The following is a 25,734-nucleotide window of genomic DNA, read 5'->3' on the forward strand; positions in this document are numbered from 1 at the left end:
CTCTCTCTCTCTCTAAAAGAATTCTGTTTTAGTCTAATCCCAATAAAACTCTAGAGCAATGAAAATTACTCTCTTTACCCCTGTAAAAAGAAAGAATAAAAAAAACACTGTTTTATTACTTAATATGAGACGAAAACTATTGTATCGGCTGTGGGGAATGTGCAAGTACAAGTATATATGGGAAACAAGGAGGATGAGCTCTACATTGTTTTGTGTAACAGATGGAAACTGAAGTCGCCATAAACTGTGGAAGAGAGAATCCATGGATTGCAGACCTGACCTGTATATATAATATAAATATATATATATATATATATATATATATATATATATATATATATATATATACATATATACTGTATATATATATATATATATATATATATATATATATATATATATATATATATATATATATATATATAGTGTGTATTCTCAAGGTCACGGATGTACTTTTGCACCGTCACAATGAAGCAGAGGTAGTTTGACTGACCAGCTGTTCCATAAGCAAGACCCGTGCCGGCATAAGAAATTTGAAGTAATAACAACAGAAGCACCTTTTTCTGAAAACGTACTAGGGCCCGCCGGGCAGGGAATCATCCCTGTGGAAAGCTGTAGGCTACATAAATCCAAACAAAGTGAAGTTACTAATTGATTGAAAATGCCAAGATTGGCGAAACAGCTGTCATGACCAAACACATATATGGAAGAAATCTGTGTATTTTTCTCCAGAATGTGACTCCACATAATAATCTTTAAAACTCTGACGTGCTAAAAAGTTATACAAATACTTTCAATATATATACACACACACACACACACACACACACACACACACACACACACACACATATATATATATATATATATATATATATATATATATATATATATATATATATATATATATGTATACACACACACATATATACAGTATGTGTGTGTGTACATATGTATATATACACATGTATGCTGTGTATGTGCAGCTCGTTTTTTCCAAAGTGTGGTTTCTCCAGAAAAAATAAAACAGTGGTCATTATTCCATTATCCGATAACTCTTGAATTAAAGATAAAACATATGCCCAAAAATTAACATCTTGTTTTTCAAGGCATTCAGGTGTGAGGGATTCTTTATGCAACAAGCTTATTTCGTACGGTCCAGCAAGACCCTTGCTTCCTGGATAACGGCACTTTTGTTTTTCGTTTTCCTGTTTTTACGTTTTTCGGGCCTCCCCTAGATATGGGCATTGGGCCGCCTGTCCCACTAACCTTACATTTATAAACGAATGTCTCATAAAATGTTATTCCTATAAAGTTTCCATCCAAGAATTCCTGATTCCTGATTCTCCGATGATCACTCGACAAGCACTTGGGGCACTGCGCTGTGGACGGGGCCTTAATTATGACACACAACACAAACACAAAATTATTTTCATGTCCATCCTAAAATTACAGTGTTACTACCGAACTTAATTTCCGAGTGTCTTGTTATCGCCACTAATTCACTCCTCAAGTGATGCAGTCATTCGCACACCGCTTATCGTTGATGCGATACCGCTGTTTCAAGCTTTGGCAGGTGCAAGTTCCCTATATCTACCTTTTATAGCCAGTAGATTATAATTCTTAACCCTCATTCGCAGTCCTATGAAATCTTCCCATTTTTTTAAGGAACGCCATATATGACCTAAATACCAAAGACTCCACTTCTGTATCTCTTTTGAATGATACTTTTTCGGCATGTCTGGTTCACTCTGTTCTTTATTAATGAATATTTTTGTACCATGAATTGCCTGTCTTTTTTTATATTATTCGTGGCAGTTTGAATTCCATTATGAATTAACTCTCTTCGATTTTACCTTTTTAAACATTGATCTTTAGAATATCTATTTTAAACTTGTTCATATCATTACCATTTTCATTCATTCTCATTGTAGCGCGGAATGACCCTACAGGTTCCATTGCTTGGTTGTCGGCCTAAATCACAAATTCCTTGTTGCCTGTCTGAAATTCACCATTATTTCAGTATTCTTCGTTTCGCCTCCCGGTACTTTGTTAGCTTTGCCTTCGTCGGGCTTGATAGTTTCATGGTTCTGGTTCCTGGTTCCTAAGCGCTCACTCCACAAACACAGTTGCGGGCACACTACACGATTTTCATGAGGTGAGAAGCTTTATTCCCTTGAATACATTTTTACACTTTTATTTTTTCTTTACATTATATCAATACAATTTTTCTCAGTTTTATTTTTACTTTACATTATATATATTATTTAACAGTTTTTCATTTAATTTAGCACCCTACCCTTAACCTCCCAAATGATCCTTCATTCACCGTTTGCGATATTTACAAAATCTTCTTCTTCACTTTTTTGTTAGAACTTTGCTCCGTTGTAAGTTCCAAGTTCGTCTGCTTCAGTGACGTTGTAACTTAGGTTATTCAACAAGTTGTTGACTCCTGCACTTGTTTTTATCTCAGAGAACGGGTTAGGTAAGTGCTGTAACGTCCACAAACAGAGCTGAATAATTGTTAGGGATGAAACCGTTTCAGAAAGGGTAATTCGGTTCCTGGCATTTAATAAAAGTAGCCTAGGTCTAGGCGAGCTTAGAATGCTATTTACTCGTCTGGTCCATTTGTTATTGTAGGCCTACCGGTAGTGTTTTCGTTAAAAACATGGGTAGCGTATTTTTAATTAACTATTTATCTTATCATAGGGGTTGTTATCTGTCCAAGACTTTAAGATGTTTAGTTAGTATGTTTGGTGACAGTATTCCATCAATAGTGTGTCAGGAACGTGTAGTGTAGGTGAGTGCAGTGTGCAAGTAGGCCTACATCTTATGGTGGTTTTACTTCCTGAGTCATTAAGCTAGCTGGCAGGTTTTGGTGTACCATATTTAGGTCAGATATAGTGTATGCTATGGTTAGCTTTACCATAGGCAACATCCCAAATTAGCTGGGACAACCTTTTAAAAGCCCTTGCCTCAGTAGGCTGACCTAGTCAATTTGTTTTTCTTTGGGGAAAGAGATCGAGAAAGATATTAACATTTAAAAATAAAATACTGTTTCCTTGCAAAGTAGCCTAGTAGGCTCATAGACTAGTTAGGTAATTCTAAGTATTAGCTCTGCGCCTGTTTTTACCTTGGAAACTGGTTTTTTCTACACTTTTAGGGTTTCCGATGCTGGCAGTGCATTTGTTTGTTGTTGGCCAAATGGAATGTTCCTTCGCCATGTTTAGTACTGGCGCGGGTGGGGGCACCCATACGTTAACAAGCTATTGCACTTGCCGGACGGGATGTGAACCGTTCCAAACAGACGTAGCCATGCTCTGTCTTGTGAAGATCACGTATGGAAACCCCTTGTTGGATGGACTTCAGGGGTTAATTACAGGTTAATTACATTCGTGCGACAAAAATTGAAGGTAACTCCATAATTAGCAACCAGAAAACTGTAGAAAAAGTCAAGTTAGAAGCGAATCGCCACCGCGTGAGCTACTACTTAGATCCACTGCTAGTTAATTTTGCTGCTGCTTTTTTCTTGAGAACCTAGTAAAATGTTCAGAATCTGATATGTGATTTGTATTAAAAACCCCTTATTGGTTTGGTTGCCATTTCATTATTCCCGTGCTTCTTGATCTCTTTCTTCTAACCTTTCGCTTCCTTAACCTTGTAGGCTAGAGAAGAATATTGACACTGTATAAAAAAAAGAAAGATGATCAGTGACTTCAGTGAAAGGAATCTTTCAGTTCCTAATCTCATTCAGGTCACTTGTAGATTACAATAGGCATATTCCTTACCTTAAATATGTTAAGTATGGCTATATGACCCACTTCAGCACCTGTGGAGAAATCTGTATTATGATCCCAAAAGTGGAGTTCATGGTCTCATTATTCCAGCTATTTTTGTGTGTTTAAGTAAAAATTACCATACTGTACTTCAGTTTTGTTTTTGACAGTTTTAATGAACTATAATGATAAGCCTAGTTCATTAAATATGTCAAAAACATATGTTTCTTTTTTATCGTTTTTGTACCAGAAATAATGTGCTGTTATTGCTTGCATATACACTATCCTGCATATTATAATATGTAAATGTTGTTCCTTGATACAAAGAATTATGATAACTTAGTTATGGAAGATTCATAATACTCTCAATTTTTTGCCAAAAACATGAAACTTATATTTGTTTCTACACAAATACAAACCTTTTTTTCTTTACTTAGGATGAAACTTGCAAACGTGAGCTGGAAAGGCCGTTTAACTTTCAGACATGTTGTTAGCTATCAGTCTGTTCTCCACTTTGCAATTGCAAACCCTCAGTCACTTTAAGCCTACTACATCGGAGATAGGAAGCTGCAGGTATGTAGGTGCTATTCATGTAAGGACAGGCCATGTAGTCGGTTCATCTCCTCAGTAGAAATTGATCTGCACACATTTTGTGCTTTATGTTGAAAGCATGAGTTAACCAAGGTAGTCCATTCTCAGAGTGCCGGGTCTGGCCTTCTGAACAGTGGGTGAAGTTTGCAAGGAAGAAGGGAGAGTGGATCTCCCTGGTGTCATCGAAGTGCAGTACTTCACCAGAGACACCGAAGATTCTCTTTGGTATTTTTCTTCCTCCTGCCAAACTTCCACCCACTGTTACCACTCCCAAGGGAGTGGTTCCCCTTTCACCGACTCCTACTGTTGCTTTGATAGAGAGCCTTTTGTTGGGGGCGGGCGGGAAAACGTCTAGTCCGGCTTCCCTACTGGGGGTCTCTCTTCACCCAGAGGAGGAGTTGTCCTCTGGTGGGAGCTCACTCTCAGGGCGTAGGGAAAAGCTGTCACCTAACCAGGTGCTGTGGAGGCTGTGGGGCTCTGGAAGTTACTGCCCTCCTGGGCATCTTGGGAGCCAAGTGTATCATCTCTATTGACCATATGAAGGTGATGAAAAGCCTTCTAGTAACTACTTCAACTGTAACTGTGATGACGTTGACTGTTATGGTTTCCACTGGCTCCAGGACTGCCTCTACTTCTCTGGTGACCCCTCATGTGGCATCAGTGATGTACCCCAAGGTGCTGCACTCACTGTTCTCCTTGTCCTTGGTTGATGTCATTCCCCATAAGCTGCTGACCACGATCACACTCGGCAAGAAGAGGAAGTCCAAGAAGAGGAGAAGGAAGTCGTCGTCGTAATCTTCGTCATTTTCGTCTTTGTCGTAGAGAGCTGTCGCCTCCTCCCCTTCTTCCAAAGCTAGCAAGGGGAGGAAGAAGGAGGTTGCCTCGCCCTCCTGAGGAAAGTCATGTAGAACTTTCAGTGATGAGCCCTCTGCTGCAAAGAGGGCTGACAGATCTCTTGCCAATGGTACTGTGAGTACCGCTGCACCTGTTGTTGACCACACAGGTGCAACTGCTACCTGGGGTTCTCCAGACCCCCCAGGGACCCAGTACTGGCCCCAGCAGCACCCCTACCCAGCGTGGCAACGTTCCCTGGTCTGCAGACCCAGGCCTGGCTGCTAATACGACCCAGCAAGAGAAGGTGAGAAGAGAGCAAACAGGTGTTCCCTCACCCACTCCCATTCTTCAAAGAGAGCAACTCAGGGGTCCTGGGATAGTGCTGTGACCTAGTCGGCCCAGTCACCCAGGCAAGGCAACAGTCTTCTTTTCCTGTAGAAGCTCTGGCTTCTAAAAAGACTGGAGCATGCTCGAGGGACAGTCCCCACCCACGTTCACATGAACTAGACGTCTCTCCCCGAAATGTGCAGACGTCAATGCAGGTTGATGACTGCCCACGACCTCGCTCACCTATCAGAACTTCTGTCTATGACAGGCTGGGCAAGGATGCTCGCAATCTCTCACCTATCCCCTCCACCTCCTCTGGGTTTTCTGGGAGTGGAAAGGTCCATGGAGGCTTACATTCCTGGGTCGGTCCTTGGACTGGACAGGATGTACACCCAAGTGGTTGAGAGATCGCCAGGGGGGCTCTGGTGAGTGTCCCTCTCCTGCAGAGGGAGCAACTCGGGAGGACCAGGACCTGGAGGGACCTGAGGGTCTATGTCCCGGGATTCAGACACCCCAGAATTGCAGGGGCACTTTGTGGAGATCATTGGAATGACCCGTCATTTTAATGATCTCTAGGAAGAAACCAGGTTGAGTGCTCCGGCGCTTCATGTCTAATGTTTTCCAGCCTCTCTCCTGTTGAGAGGGTTCTTTCTTCACTCCCTTGGACTTCTTGGATACTTCCATTCCTTGAGCAGCTGTCTATAAGATTAGAATTGTCTCCAATTATTGATGGGGAGACAGGGTACAGTGGACCCCTGCCTATTCGCCGTTACGGATTCGTGGCTTCACCTCTTCGTGGATTTCTATGTGGAACATATATACACATTATTCACAGAAAATTCGCCCATTCGCGGTATTTTCCATAGAGCAATATTCACAGATTATTGTATTTTTATATAATTTTCGTGACTAAATGCACTTTTCATGATAAAACTATTAAAATATTCAGGTATAAGCATTTTTAGAGGGTTTTTTGGTGTTTAGAACTATCAAAATAAGCAGTTATAAGCATTTTTAGAGGGGTTTTAAGTATTCGTGGATTTGAGCTATTTGCCGGGGCTACAGTAGTGATACGGATCCCCTGCATATACCGGGGTCAACTGTATCTCTGGTCAGAGCTTTTTGTCAGCAGGTAGCGGTGTTTTGCTCACCTACCTTTACTGTAAAGCTTCTTTCTGCCCTGGGTTTTTGGAAAGGCTTGGTCAACCTTTAACCATGTTTGATGGTTGGAGTACAGGCAGGCCCTGCTTACCAGCAGCATCAGTTAACAGTGTTTCAGTGTTATGGTGCTCGGCTAGTGACGTCGTTAGTGAGATTTTCGGCGCTGGTAGGTGGTTTATTGGCATCGGTAGGTGGTTTATCGGCATCGGTAGGTGGTTTATTGGTGTCAATAAGTGGTTTATTGGCACCATTAAGCAGCCTGTCAGTGCGTACGGCGTCATAAACACCATTTATTACTAAAATTATCAGCAATTTTCGATTGGCGGTGCTTAGCTGGGAACGGAAACTCCTCCGTTAACTGGGGGCTGCCTGTAGATCTTTCTTTTTTAATGGAGATCTTATTCTCCCTTATATGTGGAAGGTTCCAACTCTTGTTTAAGAGAATCTTTTTAATCCTATACCGTCGACCCCCACCTATTTGTGGTTCAGGATTCGCGGCTTCACCTATTCACGTATTTTTCTGTGGAATGTATTTTTCAATAAATTGCAGAAAATTTGGTAATTTGCAAATTTTTTCGTAGAGAAATATTCACAAATTACTGTATTTTCATGTCATTTTCATGACTAAATACATTTTTTATGATGAAAAAATAATAAGGGGAAAGCAAGACTTGAGCCACTGGTAGGGAGGAAATTTTTCCTAGTCTTCCTTTTCATTGCTGTTGAGTGCTTCCCCGTTCTCCCCCCTCATCTCCTGCTTCATCTTTCTTTTTAAGAAGTATTAGTCCAAGAAGAACTCACAGACGAAACCTCGCAAGACTTCCTAGGATATGGGAAGCATTGGTGTTAGGCCACCCATGGGTATCCTGTACATTGAAAGTGGGGCTGGCATGGTCTTACTGACTTACTGAGTACTCAGTACCCTATCTCAGCTTGTTCTCTTGGACAAAAATTTTTCTCATGGCTCTTCCACCTGTTGTGTTTTGCCTGTAACACACCCAGTTAAGCCAGTGCTACCCTCATTTGCTCTTTTCACGGTCCCTGGATAGTACCCACAAAGTCAGGAGGTTCACACGCAACAAGTCCCAGCTTAAAACAAACCAATACTAGGATGATATGATCTCCTGCAATCATGCTGCCCCCCTGCCCAGCCTGGGGCTCACCACCAGTCCCGAGGTTGTGTTTGCATGAGGTTACAGGTGAACCCATTTGCATGTAACCTCTACTAATTTGGATGTCACTGAACATAGGGAGTCACATGGATTGGTTGATGTGGCTCTGAATACCAGATGCACTGACTGGTGCTTGGTTGTACTGATTGTGTGCCATGATCCTGTGAGTGGACACTGGAGCAACTGGCATAGGACCCAGTAAGCACAACTATTTATCAGTAGCAGGACTGTCTTCCAGTCCAAAGCTCTATGCTTAAGGCCAGTGATCGACCCTTTGAATGGTATACACTTGCTGGTGTTGGCTAGTCGACTAGTGTGTTCTGATGTCTTCAGAGGGATAGTCATTTCAGAACAGAAATTGTCTACTCACTTTTTGTCACAATCCAGGGATCATCATAAACTGGGAGAGTCAGATCTCATTCCCAAGCAGCAGACAAAGCTCCATTGAGGCACACACCTGAAAAGTTCAGTCATCTCAGGTATGTCGTCTGAGGAAGATCCTCATCTGCGCGTCAACATTTTGGGAAGGCAGGTGGTACTGTGAGACCTGCATTTCTAAGACTGTTTGAAGAGTCATTTTACACCGTGGTTGAGGGACAGCGCATCAGTAGTGACTTGAGTTAACAAGAAGGGGAGAAAGGATAGTTTCTCTTCACCACTGTCATTTGGCAAAGCTGATACATGGCTTGCCATGCCATTGAGCCATTAGCCAGATACATTCCATGATGGAGAAAAGTATGGTAGACCAGCTCTCATAATCAAGCACAATTAACCTGTTCATCACACGACTGACAGGAAGCTCACATTGTTCTGCCCTCAGGTGCCATTTACAGTGTTGGCCTTTCTTCTTCCTCCTAATATCAAGTAGATATGCAGGTGGCTACTCAGTTGAACAACCAGTCTTAGAGCTCAGTGGATAAGATGTTACTCCCTTTGCTCATCTTTGAATAAGGTGGAGGGAGGCAGCAGCAGTAGAACTGTATTCTGAACCCATCAAACTTATTAACCTTCCAACTTCTTTAATCCTAATGGGAGTCACACATGGTTCTCCAAAGTTTTTCTAATATTAAGAAGACTCTAGACACTGTGCATCCGTATGACATCTAGAGTTGGGGATTATAGGAATCTTTGCTTCTTCTGCTCACATACATGACTTGGATTATATTTCTGAGTGGGTGTCAGCTTCCAGCCTTTGGACAGAAACAATATCCCACCCAAGGAATAAGTCTCCTACATAGTGGTGATGGTTTGTATTTATTTATAGATATACTAATATCCATATTTCCCACTTCAGCCACCCCATTTCCTACCTGATGCCAAAGGGAAAGTGCTTTGTGACACAGGTGAGTAAGTGATATTCCCTTGCTCCCCCTCTTAAAAACCAGTTAACCACTGTTACCAAGTTTCAATGAACAATTCCAATTTACACTTAGGGATACCCTTACATAAAAGGCTGTGGTTTGTATATCTATGAAAAATACAAATTACTTTTAAAATTTATTTTTATACATGAACTTACCTGTTGTTTACATATAGCTGTAATTCTCGATCTCGACAGAAAATTCAAAACTGGCGGTCCCGCTAATATATGGTCAGGTGATACGACTACCCGCCCTCTACCGGGGTACCTGGATCCATTTCCATCAACAACTAATCATATTTTCTCTGTCGGGCCGGGCGACTAGTCGTCTGCTCCTCTTCAGGAAATTCATCGGTGCTTTTCGTTTCTTCTTTGGTGAAGTACCCACTTTTGTTGACGGTTCTGGCTTGTTTTTTGGCTTTGGTTGAGATTTTTCTAGTTATGTCTGATTCAGGATCTCAAATTAGATATTGCGGGGGTTGTAAAACTCGAATGTCTCGGTCTAACATAGACCCTCACTCTTCTTGCTCTAACTGTAGAGGGAAATTGTGCACGAATCTGGATAGATGTGATGAATGTTCGTCTTTGTCTGTGCTTGATTGGCAAAAAGTTGGCTAAATATCAGGCAAAATTAGGATGTGAGTGCGATGTCTAGACATCAAGTGTTGCTTAGGACTTGAGTGATAGTGTTGTGGAGGAGGTGACTGTTCGTCCCCTCGCTCTCTAGGTCGAGGCCTCTGTCCGGCTCCCAGGGCTCAGGAGAAGACATGCCGAAAGCCGAAGGGAGGCGAGTGGGGTCTGCTCACGAGCAGTTGCTCCCTCTAACAGTCCTGTTGCGTCCCAGGCTGTTGCAGCTCGCTATAGTAAAAGCGTCGGAAGTGTCTTCTTGTGCTTCTGTTTCGTCGAGGAGGAGTTGGAAGCAGTCAGAGTCTACACTTTTTCGCTGAAGAGACGCAGAGCTTCCTCTCCAAGTCAAGTTCCTATCAAGAAACTTTCGGCACGTTCTCCTCTTCCGTCTTGTAGCTTTTGGGATAGCCCAGAGATCTCTTCTTCTTCAGGCAGTCCGGATGTACGTTCTCACGGATCGTAGCGGCGCGGATCCTCCTGTTAGCATGCAAGTAGCGGCTTCCTTCCCGTTGGATCCCAAGTCGGCTTTTATGCCTCCGGTTCCTGGCCCCCTTTCGCAAGAGGACAAATTGGACAAGATTTTGAGACTTTTCGAAGGTTTTAAAGCTCCAGCACTTCAGGTTCCTTCTGCAACTGAGGCTCCGGTCTTTGCTCCCGCTCACGCACCTGGCTAATTTTCGCGCGCCTGGCTCCGCTCCTTCCGCTCATGCGCGCCTGGCTCCGCTTGTCGCTCGCGCGCCTGGCTCCGCTTCCGATCGCGCTCCTGGCGCCACTTCCGCCCGCACCGACCGCACTCACGACGCTACTTTGGCGCTTGGCGCCTCTCAAAACACGTTTCCAAAGCGCACAATGTTTGCGCCTAGCGCTACCGTGGTTTTTGGCGCCTCTTTGGCTCTCGGATCTTCTAAGGCTCCTGACTCCTCTCAAGCTCATGTTCTCATGGAGGATACGCTTGACGCTGGTCGGGCTCTTGGCGCCGGTGACGTTCGCGATACTCAAGAGGATAACGCAAGTTTGGCTCCCGGAGACGTTTCTATCCGCGGTGCTCCAACTGCTTCAGAGATTCTCTCCCCAGTTTCCGATGTTTCTGAAGTAGATGATGTTCCGTCTGCTCCTACGTCCAACTTTAAGCATCTCTTACAACTTTTTGAAGAACATTTTCAAGAAGACTTTGCTCCAGCTTCCCCTTCGTCTCCGACTACGCAGTTTGCCAAGGATTTTAAACCTCCTTCCTCTAGATTTCTGAAGCTGGTCCTGTATTTTGTTCATGAGACTTACCTGCCAGATATATATATAGCTGTATTCTCCGAAGGTCCGACAGAATTTCAAAATTCGCGGCACACGCAGTGGCCGGTCAGGTGGTTAGTACCCATTCCCGCCGCTGGGAGGCGGGTATCAGGAACCATTCCCATTTTCTATTCAGATTTTCTCTGTCGCCGAACTGTCAACACTTGTTGTCAGTTCCTCCGCCTTTGGATTTTCGAAATTTGTTGTCACTTAAGTATTTTGGTTGTTTTTTGGTATTCGACTGGATCTGTGACTTGGCATACGCTCTTTGTGGACCGTTTTTGATTTTGCTTTTGACTTTTCTTATAATTAAGATGTCTTACCTCTAGCTATCGAGTCTGTAGCTTGGGTGAATGTAAGGTGAGGCTATCGAAGACTTTGATAGTTCCTCACTCTTTATGTATGATATGTAAGGGTGTTCAATGCTCTATGATAATCGGTAATGAATGTGTGGGATTGTCTGAGGGTGAGTGGAAGATATATGAAGCCTATATGCTTTAATTGGAGCGTGATAGGCTGAGGAAATCTTCCTCCTAGAGTGCATCCTTAGTTGGACAGTCAGGTTTTCTCCTACTTGTAACCCTGTAGTAAATTTATTACTAACCCTGTAGTTTGTTGCTGCAGAAGGTAATTCCCTGGCTCTCGTGTGGAGTCAATGCGTGCTCTTGAAACTAAAGTGAATGCAATTCAACAAATAGTGTTAGTGCTAGTGCCCTAGTGTTGTGGAGGGGGCGTCAGATCGGCCCTATAATGCCTCTAGGCCTGGACCTCTGTCGAACTCCCAGGACCAGGAGGGGCATGTCGAAAGCCGCATGAGGGTTACGGGGCTTCCCACCGATCTGGCGTCCTTCGGCAGGTCCTGATGACGCTACCCAGGCTGCCAGGGATCGTGCTCAGGCACGCATCCTGAAGGATTGCTTCTCGTCCTCCGACACGTCCTCCCGCCTCGGGGTTGGAGCTCGGTTGGACTCTCGCCCTCTTAAGAGAAGCTTAGAGGAGAGGACGCTTCACGTCCTCTTCCTCTAGACGTTTGTACTCTTCCCGAAAATTGCGTGGATATTCCTCTGCAGAAGAGAATAAAGTGTTTTTCGAATGATCACTCTACTCGACCCCCTGTCGCGCTAAGGCAAGGGCTAGAGCTTCTTCCCCTGTGGAAGGAAGTATTTTCTCTCGCCCCTTTCCTTCTCTCAGGTTCAGCCCTTCTTCCGAGAGAGTGGCTTCTCCAACGCGTAAGATTTTGTTGGGTTTGCAACAACAGCTGGATGCTCTCATGAACCTTTCAAGATTCGAATCTGCCTGTTAAGAGGTACAGACTTTCACCTTCGTCTCCCGCTCGGGAACGATACAGAGCGTCTGTCGTCTAGAGAGAGTGTTTAGTGGCTTCCTATTCGTCTTCCCGAGTTGAGGTGTTGGCCTTTTCTCTTGTCTCGCGCCAGAGCGCGTCTTGCTCTTCGTGCGCTTCTCACGCTTCCGCGCCTCACCTTGACGGTGGCGCTTAGCCATGACGCGCAGCGCCGCCACGCTGTGACTCTCTTCTAGTACTTGCCACGGAGCCTCTCGCGTCACGCCATGACGCTCCCGCTCGCTTCGCCGTATAGCTTCAAGTCTTGTGTTGACACGCTCCAGTTGTTCATCATGTCGCACAACTACCCGCTTCAACATTTGATGTCCTTCTTAATTTAGCCAGTACTTGCTTCGGCAGTACATATACTAATTGGAACGATACAGAGAAGATTAGCATGGCTCTTGCGTAAGGATGACACGCTAATCGTGAAGCGTTCCACATTTTTTATGTTTACTATCGTACTCTAGTTGACGACTTCTTTGTTCGCGGGAGTTCCGCTTACGTATCGGCGAATCGAACTACTTTCACCACTCACTCAAGACCCACCAGCTGCGGAAGAACATCCTCTTTCGTCACAGCCTTTGTATGAAGAGATACTTCTTTCGTCTTCTTCTTCCTCTGATTATCAGACTCTGGCTCATTTTTTCTTAGGATCTGTTTCCTGAGACTTTTCAACCGTCCGCTCTCTCTCCACCTTCGCAGTTGTCTTTGTCTTAAGGAGCGTTTGTGAAAAAATCGGAAATAAAATTTTCTGGGATATTTTATATATGGCATCATACATATCCTGACTATCTTCTCAGAAAGTTTTATTTAAAAGTTCGCCACAGTTAGAAGTTATAAACAAAACAGTAACCTATCATAGTCAAATTACATTTTTCATATAATGTAATGATATTGTCAGTATATCGGTGGTAATTTCCTTTTAGCTATGAAATAATATCTAATGCGATCTATGGCAACCCTGTGGACATAATGCGCATCATCTTAAAGACAGGAATGCCGCAGGGCAGTCAGTGGCAGTCAGTCAGTAGCAGCTCAGAGCTTGACTAAGTAAGCGTCACGCTGGCCAACCTCAGCCGTGTTTTGACACTCGCTTCATTTAGCTTCATTTAGCGAAGTTATATTACTTTGCAGGTCTATTTTTGGCTTTTCATTATGTCATAAAAACATCAAACTGTGTAACGGCAAGCAAATAAATACACAGAGAAGCAAAAATATCGTTTTTCTCAAAACTAAAGTTATCGACATTCAAACTGCATCTCCTTCATAACGCTTGCACCGTTCTCAGATACAAAAAGTAAACGAAAGCTAAATGTTTGCATAACAAAGGGGCTTCCATGGGAAGCAACACGAGACCCGCACCACGAGAGAGAGTTTTTTCCCGAAGGAATGTCACTTCAAGAGAGGTAGCAAGTGACTCCCTTCATCTCAGACTCCCTTTGCAACCAGGCTTCATTTTGCACAAGCCTGGAAAGAGTGAGGGGCAGACGTTTGGTCCCTCCTACTGTTAGAGAGAGGTTACTTGATTCCCTTCCTGTCTCCTCTTTTGTTTTTTGTTTCCCAACTGCCTTCCTGTCAAACAGAAAATTGTTTGACCTGCTCTTAACAGATGTTGAGCGGAGAGCAGTGGAACAGATCTTGGACTCGGTGTTCCCGGGATTTTACTACAGATTGTTTCTAGTCCCGAAACTTTCAGTAGGCTGGAGACCCGTCTTGGACGTCAACAGGTCGAACAACTTGGTCCGGAAGGAAAAGTTCAAGATGGAGACCTCGCAGTCAATACTAAGGAGCCCCTTCATCCCGGGATTGGATGGTATCTTTGGATCTCCAAGATACTTATCTTCACGCCCCAATTCATCCACGTTCGGTGAAGTATCTCAGGTTGTCTTGGGGACTAGACGTACCAGTTCAGGGCTCTCTGCTTTGGACTCTGCACAACGGCCATACCGCGTTGAAAACACCGCTTCTCGTCCGATCAGCGAAGTTAAGCAACGTTGGGTCTGGTCAGTACTTGGATGGTTGACCGCCTGGGAACACCAGATGCTGTTGGCGTCACATTTTGCTCCGAGGGTATTTACTGTCGTCTCATGAAAAACGTTGCGATGCAGTTGCATCTGTCGCACGTCAGGATCTCACTCTACTTGGACGACTGGTTGATTCGGCGTCGTCGGCGAAGGTATCTGGAGGACCTTCAGTTGACTCTGCAACTCGTGAAGTCCCTGGGACTTCTGGTCTGTGGAGAAGTCGCAGCTGATCCCCTCACTGTCCATTGTGTCTGGGAATTCAGATCTATTCAGCGGCTTTTATAGCGTCTCCGTCGCAAGAACGGCAACTTCTATGTACGAAAAAGTTTGGCCTTCTTGGAAAAGGAAACATGCTAGGTGAAGGAAGGAATGAGTCTGCTGGGGACCATTTCCTCGCTGGAGAAGTTTGTTTTCTGGGAGTCTGCATCTCAGGCCTCTTCAGTTCTTTTGTTGGAGAACTGACAAAGCAAGGAAGACTTGAAAGAGGAATTGAGAATTCTTCCTTATATAAAGAGAATCTGTGGTGGTGGCTCGATCCAACGGAATTGCAGAAAGGGATCTCCTCAAGCTTCTGAACCCCAACCTAGTGTTGTTTTTCCGACGGGTCGTCAACAGGTTGGGGGCAACACTAGAGGGAGAGGAAGTGTTAGGAACCTGAGAGAGGAACAGGTGTCCTGGCACATCGACTTCAAAGATTTGGCGGCTATCTTTTAGCTCGCCAATTCTTCGAGGTCCAAGTTTGCAATCGTGTAGTTCTAGCAAACTCGGACAATACTTCTTGTTCCTGTTCAGCCTTGCAAGAGAGATTATTCTTTGAGCCTATGCTCTAACATTTCGATTCTCACAAGTTTTGTTGCAGGGGTCGAAAATGTTCGAGCAGACCTGCTCTGTTGGCGCCATCAACTCCTGCCGAAGGAATGGACCCTTCATCAGGAGGTTTGCCAAGATTTTTGGAAATTTTGGGGTCGCCATCTTGTGGATATTTTCACGACCTCAAGAACAGCGAGGCTCCCTCTATAAAGCTCATCTGTACTCGACCCTGGGGCAGTTGCGATAGTTGCTCTTCCCTGGGATTGGACGGGAATAGATGTTTACGCCTTTTTCCCTGTTCTAAATTCTGGGAGAAGTCATACGCAAGTTCGCGGCCTCACAAGGGACGAGGATGACTCTCATCCCCACGTTTTGGCCTTGAACCACTGGTTCTCGGAGTTTCTCTTCTGGTTGGTAGACGTTCGAGGACCCTTCCTATGAGAGCAGACCTGCTCATACAAACCCACTTCACGAGATATCTTTGAATCTCCCGCTCTGAACCTGACTGCTTTCAGACTATCGAAACTTGGTCAGAGCGAAGGGGTTTTTCTGGCCAGGTGGCACGGGCCATCGCTAGAGCCAGAAGTTCTTCATCTAAAGGATATATCTAGCGAAGTGAGCAACCTTCAAAGGTTGGTGTAGAAAGAAGGGCTTTTCCTCTTCCTCTATTCCTGTGAGCCAGTTTGCGGATTTTCTCCTTTACTTAAGAGAAAAACTCGATATAGCAGTTCCGACTATCAAGTGTTATCGGAGCATGCTTTCGATTGTTTTCAGACACAGAGGATTAGCTTTGTCTGACAATAAGGACCTCCACGATCTTACGAGCTTTTTCAAGACGTCCAAGGTTCCTCAGCTGATTTCCCCTGCTTGGAACTTGGACGTAATGCTCAAGTTTTTGATGTTTAGTCCTTTTGAGCCTCTCCGCTCTGCATCTCTTAAGGATGTTACTCGAAAACGGCATTCCTCGCGGCGAAGAGAGTGAGAGAAGTTCGAGGCCGCCATGTGGGCTTCAAGGAACACAATGCTGTCTATTCTTTAAGCCCTAAGTTCTTGGCTAAGAATGATAGGTCTTCTAACCCTTGGCCTAGACACTTTGAAATTAAAGGTTTAGCAGACCTTATTGGACAGGAACCTGAGGGAGTTCTATGTCCAGTTAGAGCTCTCAGTACTACCTTAAAAGAACACAGGACACTCGTGGTCCATTGGATGTTTTATTGTGTTCTGTGAGGCAACCAGTTAAACCTATGTCGAAGAATGCACTGGCATTCTTCATTAGGGACGTCATTAAGGACGCACACTCTAGTTGTGACGACTCCAACTTCAAGTTGTTGAGAGTTTACGCTCACGAGGTGAGGGCAGTTGCTACCTCCATGGCGTTCAAGAAAAATATGGTACTCAGTGACATTTTTAGTGCCACATTTTGGCGAAATCAATTCGGTGTTTGCCTCACACTCTTGGCAAGATGTTTAGGTAGCATACGAAAATTGCTTTTCGCTGGGACCATACATTGCTGCTTCAGCAACCTTGGGGACAGGGGGTAACTCTGATCCTATCCCCCTTTTTAATTGTGTTTTTGTGGTTGTTGGGTCGACTACTGGAGGCAGTCTTCCCAATCCTTTGCAAACTAACGCTTTAGGTGTTGGTTAGGTGGTTAGTAATGCTCTTTTGTCCTCTTTGTATGGGCTATGATCTAGTCACATTGTGGTCACGCCCCCGTTGACAGATCATCTAGAAGTCGCCAGCTATATAGGTCACTACCTCGCTGGGGTCTCTAGTAAAGCAGAAGCAGACTAGAGTGACAGTAACCACTCAGTCAGCTACGCTATCAGATAAGGAACCAAAATAATTTTTCCAATAATTGGTTTTTCCCTAATTCTTGGCTGTCTCTACCCCCTCCAAAGGTGGTATTCAGCTATATATATATCTGGCAGGTAAGTCTCATGAACAAAATGATATTTTAATGATAAAATAAAGTTTGTTCATACTTACCTGGCAGATATATATTTATATTGCCCTCCCTCCTCCCCTCAGGAGACAGTGGCGTTAGAAAATCTGAATAGAAAATGGGAATGGTTCCTGATACCCGCCTCCCAGCGGCGGGAATGGGTACTAACCACCTGACCGGCACTCGTGTGTGCCGCGAATTTTGAAATTCTGTCGGACCTTCGGAGAATACAGCTATATATATATCTGCCAGGTAAGTATGAACAAACTTTATTTTATCATTAAAATATCATGTTCAAGGATTTTAAAAAGATTTGTTTGGGCTCTCCGAAGGCAAGAAGGATGGTTGAGCAAGAAAAGATCTCAGGGTAAAACATCTTTCTGTTTTCCCCTCTCAACTGTCTTTTTAAGTCTCGTTCGTGGTATGAGACTGGGGAAGTCTTTTCCTTGGGAGACTCTGCCTCCTCTCAAGGGATTTCTCCAGCCTTGTGGATTCTGCCCGTCGCTCAGCTTTTTCTTTGTCCAAAGTCGGCTCTCGTCTTCGGAAATTGTCCATCTGGTGAAGAGTTCCTATAGGATCTTGGAGATCTTTTCTTTTATTGACTGGTCTATAGGAGCCTTGAGCAGGATAGTGAAAGTCTGTGATCTTCCCCCAAGACTGCTACAGATCTTGATGCTATTTTGGCCTGCCTGGACAAGGCCATCACGGACGGAACGTCAGAAATTGCCTCAGTGACTGCTACTGGCATTTTGAAGAAGAGAGCACAGTGGATTTCGTTTGTCGCGAGAGGAGTCTCCAGGAACCAGAAATCTGCTCTTCTTTTTGCTCCTTTGCTTAAGGAATCCTTTTTTCCCGCCCACGTTAGTTAGGGAAATTTTAGTAACTCTCTCACGGAAGTCTACTCAAGACCTACTGGCTCATTCTTTGAAAAGACCCAGGTTTTCGACTTCTCCAGTAGTACCCAAGCCTTCTTTCCCTGTATCCTCTAGGCCTTCTGATGATAGTTTACTCCTTCTTGCCCTTTTCCGTGCTAGGGGAAGAGGAAAATTCTCTTCTCATCCCCAGAAAGCTAGGGGTACCAACCGATGAGTTCAAGGTCCTTCATGCAAAGTCGGAGCCAGACTAAAGTCGTTCTGGCAAGTTTGGGAGGCCAAGGGAGCAGAACCCTGGGTGATCAACGTTCTGAGAGAAGGCTACACCATTCCCTTCTCAGAGAGTCCTCCTTTAAAGTCTTCGCCAGTAGACTTCAGCGTATCATCCAGGGACTCAGAGAAACTTGTGGTGTTGGAGGAGGAAGTTACTTCCCTCCTTCAAAGGGAGCTATGAGAAGCAGTCCTCGAACCTTCATCTGTTGAGGGTTCTACAACCGTCTGTTTCTGGTTCCAAAATCGTCAGGAGGATGGAGACCAGTCCTCGATGCCGTGATTATGCGCCCTGAACAAATTTGTGCTTCAAACACCATTCAAGATGGAAACCACACAGTCGGTTATCAATTCCCTGAAGGAAGGAGACTGGATGGTGTCCCTCGATCTCCAGGATGCATACTTTCATGTACCTATCCATCCGAGATAAAGGAAATTCCTACGGTTTGTGTTCAGAGGCAGGGCTTTTCAATTCAGGGCTCTTTGCTTGGATCCTATCAACAGCCCCACAAGTTTTCACAAGGACGATGGCTCCAAGTATGAAATGGCTTCACTTAGAGTGGAATTCACATTTCCCTTTACCTCGACGACTGGCTGATCCGGTCTCCGTCAAAAGGCCAATGCACGAAGGACCTACAAAGGACCCTTTCTCTTACCGACGAATTGGGACTCATAGTAAATCTTCCAAAGTCACAACTCTCTCCATCTCAAGACTTGACTTATTTGGGAGTTCGGATGAACTCAGTTCATTTTTCAGGTTTTTCCGGCGTCTCAAAGGATCGAGAAATGCCTGCTGAAAGTGAGATACCTGATGGCAGCCAAGACTTGTTCTGCCAAGGAATGGATGAGCCTTTTAGGCACCCTCTCATCGCTAGAGATGTTCGTCAGTCTGGGAGGCTAACACATGAGACCTCTTCAGTTCTTCCTACAGCAGATCTGGAACAGGAAGAAAGACACGGATTCGTTTGTTTTTCCTCTATCCACTCAAGTAAAGCAAGACCTGTCATGGTTGCGACAGGAGCAAACTAGATCGAGGTTTGTCACTGAGACAGAGGAACCCAGACCTGATGTTGTTCTCCGGACGCTTCAGACGAGGGTTGGGGAGCAACATTGGGGATCTTCAAGTGTCAGGCAATTGGTCTTCATCCCAACGGGACTGGCACATAAATGCGAAAGAGTTGAAGGCAATACATCTAGCCTTGGAACATTTCGTGCTTCTGGTGGAAAACAAAAAGATAGTAGTGCACTCGGACAACTCCACAGCTCTGGCGTACGTGAAGAAACAAGGAGGCACTCACTCCTTCTCTCTGTTCGAGATCGCAAAGACCTGCTTTTGTGGGCTGGCAACCAAGAACATAGAGCTAGTAACTGCTTCATCCCGGGAGCTCTCAACGAAGAGCGGATATCCTCAGCAGGTCACTCCAGGTCATTCCGACGGAATGGACCCTCCACCAGAAAGTCTGCCAAGGCCTGTGGAAGGTTTGGGAACTCCCATGCTAGACCTGTTCTGCAACGAGGAAAACCGCAGACTACCTCTCTTTTGCTCTCCTGTTCCAGACCCAGAAGCATTAGCGGTGGATGCCATGCTCCTGGACTGGTGGGTCTCTTCCTTTATGCATTCCCTCCTTCAGGATGCTGGGAGAAGTCCTGAAAAAGTTTCGAGCACACAAAGGTGTGTCAATGATCCTTATAGCTCCATGGTGGCCAGGAAGATCATGGTTTCCAGAGCTACTGGAGAAAGTAGTGGATTGGCCAAGGAGGTTGCCATTCAGACCAGACCTTCTGTGCCAGTTGCACAGCAGAAAGTTCCACAGGAACCCGTCAGATCTAAATCTGACAGGGTTCAGACTCTCAGCGACTCTACAGGAGGGAGGCTTCTCTAGAAGAGTGGCGCAGGCAATGGCTAGATCAACCAGGCCTCGTAACAAAGGTCTAGAGTGGGGCGCTTCAGGGAGTGGTGCTCGAGTCTGGAGTGTCTTCCACTTCTCACGACTCTAAGCCAGGTGGCGGATTTTCTTTTGTTTCTGCACAAGGAGAAGAAATTGGCTGTCAGCACGATTAAGGGGTATAGGAGTATGCTGGCGGCAGTTTTCAGGAATAGAGGTATAGACCTTTCCTCGGACAAAGATATTGCAGAACTCCTTAAATCCTTTGCTACCACTAAAGGCAAATCTCTTCGTGTACCGCATTGGAATTTGGATGTGGTGCTAAAGTCAAGATATTTACCTCCAAATCTTTTGAGCCTTTGAGTTCCTGCTCCGTTAGGAATCTAACTAAGAAAACTCTCTTTCTCTTGCACTGGCCTCGGCAAAGAGAGTAAGTGAGATTCATGCTCTGGACAAAAGAGTTGGTTTTTGTGCGGATAAGGCTGTAGTTTCCTTCACCTTGGGTTTCCTAGCTAAGAACAAAACCCTAGTAATCCATGGCCAAGGGAATTTCCCATTCCTAGCCTATCCTCCTTGAGTAGAAGAGAAACGGAGAGACTTCTCTGTCCGGTCAATGAGCATTGAAATTCTATCTGGACAGGACCAGAAGTGTAAGAGGAACTCATGATTTTTATGGTGCTCAACTAAGAACCCCAAGAACCCTCAATCTAAAAATGGGATTGCTTTCCTTTTGAAAGAACTGATTCAGGAGGCACACAAGGAATCAAGGGATGTGGATTTCCCTTAGTTAAAGTGAGGCCTCATGAAATTAGGGCTATTGCAACTTCTTTAGCCTTCAAGAAGAACATGGCTTTAAAGGACATTCTAAGTTCAACTTACTGGAGATGTTCGTCTGTTTTTGCCTCCATTATCTGAGACAGATCCAAACCACATATGAAGACTGCAGTACGTTGGGCCCCTTTATTGCGTCTGACACGGTGATGGGCAAGGAAACCAGAGGCTCTAGATCCTCTCCTTAGTTTCCTTTGGGTGCAAAGTTTCTTTTGGTCGACTACTAGAGCCTAAGAGGTTAGATGGCCTAGTAGGTCTAATTTTAATAGGTTGGTGTGAGTTTTTATGGTTGGGTGATATGATGGTGGATGCTTTGAGTACTCCGCCTGAGCAGGGGCATTATTTGCTTTGGTTGATTGTGTCGAAGACGGCTGGGCCAACAGACCTTTCTCCATATAGCAACCTGCGTCTGAGCTACTAGGCCCGCAGTTGCACTAAGGATAGCAGGTTACAGAGGCAGTAACGAGAAAAACAGCTTCCTTAGCAGGTAAGGATCCAAAGTTAAGACGCATTTTTTCTTAGCCTGATGATCTCAGGTTTTTCCATTTAACACTTACAGCTGTCCATGCCCACCGCCTCAATGTGGCAATCAGCTATATGTACAACAACAGGTAAGTTCATGTATAAAAATGACATTTTTATAATAAAATAAGATTTTATATCATACTTACCTGTTGTTTACATATAAAACATTCCCACCCGCCTCCAGGATGGGACAAGGGGACATAGAAAATATGATTAGTTGTTGATGGAAATGAATCCAGGTACCCGGTAGAGGGCGGGGTAGTCGTATCACCTGACCATATATTAGCGGGACCGCCAGTTTTGAATTTTCTGTCGAGATCGAGAATTACAGCTATATGTAAACAACAGGTAAGTATGATATAAAATCTTATTTTATTATAAAAATGTCATTTTTTTTTATTAAGTCACTTTTGATATGTTTTTTTTTGCTTTGCTCTTTTGGAGTCCAATCTCTGTACTAGTCCCATAGGGGCCTGTACTTTAGTAGTATTTAATTTATTAGATGTTTTTCTATTAAAATTTTGACTAGTATTACTGATATGCTAGCATTTATGATTGCTTTCCTATGGCGGGATCTTCTGCTCTTGTTTGTTCCTACATGAATACAAACCTTCAGTCTCCGCATAGGATTTAGCTTGTGAACATGAGCTGGAATGGTCATTTAACTTTCAGACAAGGTCATTAACTACCGAAGGTACAGGGGTTACCCCACCCACTCATGGGTCTGCTACTTTGCTTTTGACCGTTGTCGCGTGAAGACGTCTCTGCGCTTCTCTGCCCAACTGCCGTTTGCTTTCTTTTTATGTTTTTAGTTGAGATTGTTTTTGTGTGATTTTTGTTTGTTGTTTTATATACTGTATATATAGAAAACCTCAATCACTTTAGTACTTTTTGGAGAGGAAACTGCTGGGTTAGGCGATGTCCAGGGACGGACAGACCATGTACGGTACACAGTTGCTCTCTTCTTTGAGGTTGAGCCCCATTTATTGTTGTATGTCACACCATGACATGAGTGTAAATAAAACATTTGTAGTCCAACTTCTTTTTCAGGTGTTGTGGAGGCCAAGGGCCTTTGAGAGTCATGTGCCTCTCTAGGCCTTTCGGGAGAGCCGAGTGTCTTTTGAACTTAATGATCACTGTTAGGCAACGAGGGGCCTGTCGGTATCTGCTCTGACTGTGCCCGGCATGACTTACTGGCCACGGTGCCTGCTAGCTGTAGGACTGCTCCTACTTTCTTAGTAACCCCTCATGCGGTATTGGGATTGTGTTCCCAGTTGCTGCAGTATACATCATCTCAATGATGTTCTCCTCTATGTGCTGTTGTCAAGGTGCTCTCGGTGAAATCAAGAAGAGGAGAAGGAAGTCGTCATTGTCGTCTTCATTTTTGTCTTCGTCATCAAGTGCTGTCGCCTCCTCCCTTTCTTCCAAAATTAACAAGTGGAGGAAGAGTAAGGTTGCCTTGTAGATTTTCCAGCGGTTAGTCCACTTTTTGGAGAGAGAGCTGACAGTCTCTTGTTAGCGTGAGTACCACTGCTCCCGTTGCCTGGCACACGGGTGCAACTGCCATCCCAGGTTCTCTGGAACCCCGGTGTACCTGTACTGACCTTGGTAGCTCGCCTGGTTTCTCGCTGGCAGTACCACAGTACCTCTGCTCCTGTTGCCGAGTGCACAGGTGCAACCACTACCTGGGGTTCTTCAGACCCCCAGTGTATGATACCAGCCCTGGTAGGCCTCCTACCCAGGCTTTCAGTATCAGCCTTAGTCTCTGGCTAGTGGTACTGCTGCTCCCATTGCTGAGCGCATGGGTGCAACCGTTACCCAGGGTTCTTCAGACCTATGGTGTACTGGTACCGGCCCTGGTAGGCCACCTACCCGGGCTATCAGTACCAGCCCTGGTCTCTCGCTAGCAGTGGTGCACCTCCCGTTGCTGCCCACACAGGTGCAACAGCTACCCAGGGCTCTTCAGACCCCCAGTGTACTGGTACTGGCTGCGATGGCCCTCCTGCCTGGGCCACTGGTTGTGGCCCTGCACCAGTACCAGCTCCAGGAGCCCGTCTACCTGTGTTGGCAAGTGTCCCTGGTCTATGGATCAGGTCCCAGCTGCCAGTACAAACCTGTGAGAAAAGGTGAGCAGAGAGCATGCAGGTGCTCCCTCACCCCCCTCCCACTCTTCAAGAAAGTGGCCCATGGGTCCCAGGATGGTGGCCCAGTGACTGACTGGTTGCTCAGGTGAGGCAAGAGGAGGTCCCCTGCTCAGTCTTCTTCTCTTGTAGAAGCTTTGGCTCCTAAGCAGATTTAAGCTTGCTCACAAGACAGGCCCCACTCACATTTGCGTGAATGGGACCACTCTCCGTGACCCGCTCATGTTTGCTTGAATGGGACCACTCTCCCTGACCCAGGCAGGCATCATCATTGCATGTTGACAACTGCCCATAGCCTCGTTTACCTGCTAGGTCTTCAGTCTGTGGCAGGCAGGGCGAGGGTACTTGCAGTCTCTCACTTATTCCCTCCTCCTCCTTAGAATTTCTTCCGGGAGATGGGAGCCGGACAGTTTCGGGGCTTGAGACCGAGAACATTCTTGCTCCCATCCCAGCCCGTTACATGGAGTCATACATTCCTGATCTGGTCCTCGAACAAGACAGGACGTATGCCAAATGATTAAGAGATGACCAGGGGCTCTGTTGAGTGTTGCTCTCCTAAGGAGTTGCTGAGGCCTATTGTGGAGATCATTGGAATGGTACATCATTTTAATGGATCTAGAATGATACGTCATTTTAATGATCTCGAGGAAGGGACATTACTATCTCAAGAGAACGCGGCATCTCAAGCCTGAGTGTCGACACCTCTTTGTTAGTACCAGCTTGGTCAAGGAAGAGGTGTCCAAGAGTACATCCTCTTTTGAGCTTCGTGAGATGGCAAGGGGCTTACAGTGAACCCTCGTTTATCGCGGTAGATAGGTTCCAGAACTGGCCGTGATAGCTGAAAATCCGCGAAGTAGGGACACCATATTTACAGTATTTATTTAACATGTATTCAGACTTTTAAAACCCTCCCTTTACATAGTACTGTTAACAAACCACCCTTTACAGTAATGTACAGATATCTACAATTTCTTACATGCTAGTTTCAAATTCAAATATACTTTATGCTATTTTATGCTTTTTTTGTTGTAGTAGTATAGGTTTATTCGAGATGTGATTTTTGCAACAAACAATATTATTGGATGCAGTACAAAAGATTCATGGAAAAGATGCACATTCATTACATTTGTATTTTATAATTAGTATATATGTAGCCATCAGCAGCCTTACACCATTCAAATATGACAATGTCAGACTGCATCTGATTAGCGTTTCATGTTCAGTTTAATTCTACTAGTACTATAATGAATTATCATATGATCACATTCTCTTTTTGTTTAATTTCATTTTGTACTGAATTATATGTCATAATGCAATGAACCAACAGTACTAGCAGATATTAATAATTATTAATGGAATTAATGAAATATTTGGGTCTTCATATATCGCGACTATTTTTGAAATTTCCGGAAAATCCGCTATATATTTTCTCTTATAATATACATACGTAATGGAAAAAATCCGCGAAGTCGTGAATCCGCGATAGTCGAACCGCAAAGTAGCGAGGGTTCACTGTACTCTTCATCAGAGAAGGTAGATGGGAGTTTGGTCCAGGCAGGAGATCACAAGGTTTGGGGCATTGCCCTGTCCTTTGCATTCCAGAAGAACCTGTTGGTTCAGCAGGTAATATGGCTAGGTATGTGGTTGTGCCAGACCACATTTACCTTGTATTATCTTTAGGACTTGCCCATAAGTCTTCGGACACGCTTGTCCTTGGATCTTGTGGTGGCTGCCCAACAAGTTTTCTGGCTCTTCCAGCTCCCGTAGAGGACACGTGCATCTCGTCTAAGGTGTTTGGTGGGAGAGAAGGTGTGTGAGTGACTGGTGTCCTCCCTTTCTTTTACCCGCTTCTCTCTTAAGACAGAGAGACAGGTAGCGAGCTGTCATGTGCTGGATGGACAAGTTTGTGGGTGACTACATGACATGGGCATTATGTCCTTCATCTTGTGG

At 44.8% G+C, this 25,734-nt stretch overlaps 1 protein-coding gene and 2 non-coding genes across 7 annotated transcripts in view; all 3 read left to right on the plus strand.

Annotated features, from left to right (window-relative positions):
- Positions 1–2,361: 2,361 nt before the first annotated feature.
- Positions 2,362–25,734, plus strand: part of LOC136846470 (peroxisomal acyl-coenzyme A oxidase 3-like) — a 282,208-nt gene continuing 258,835 nt past the window's right edge. For 2 of the 5 annotated variants that reach the window (XM_067117271.1, XM_067117275.1), the window contains exon 1: positions 2,362–2,485. The gene's annotated coding sequence lies outside the window, so the exon portion shown is untranslated. Of the gene's footprint in view, positions 2,486–2,708; positions 2,801–9,155; positions 9,205–25,734 lie in introns of those variants that run through there. The other 3 variants (XM_067117272.1, XM_067117273.1, XM_067117274.1) reach the window with 3 other exon arrangements.
- On the plus strand, positions 12,822–12,925 carry LOC136846864 (U6 spliceosomal RNA). The gene has a single exon (XR_010855556.1). It is a non-coding gene; the product is annotated as a U6 spliceosomal RNA (small nuclear RNA).
- Positions 14,414–14,532, plus strand: LOC136846867 (5S ribosomal RNA). Its single transcript, XR_010855559.1, has one exon. It is a non-coding gene; the product is annotated as a 5S ribosomal RNA (ribosomal RNA).

This window comes from Macrobrachium rosenbergii, chromosome 15 (genome assembly GCF_040412425.1).
Source record: "Macrobrachium rosenbergii isolate ZJJX-2024 chromosome 15, ASM4041242v1, whole genome shotgun sequence".
NCBI lineage: Eukaryota > Metazoa > Arthropoda > Malacostraca > Decapoda > Palaemonidae > Macrobrachium > Macrobrachium rosenbergii.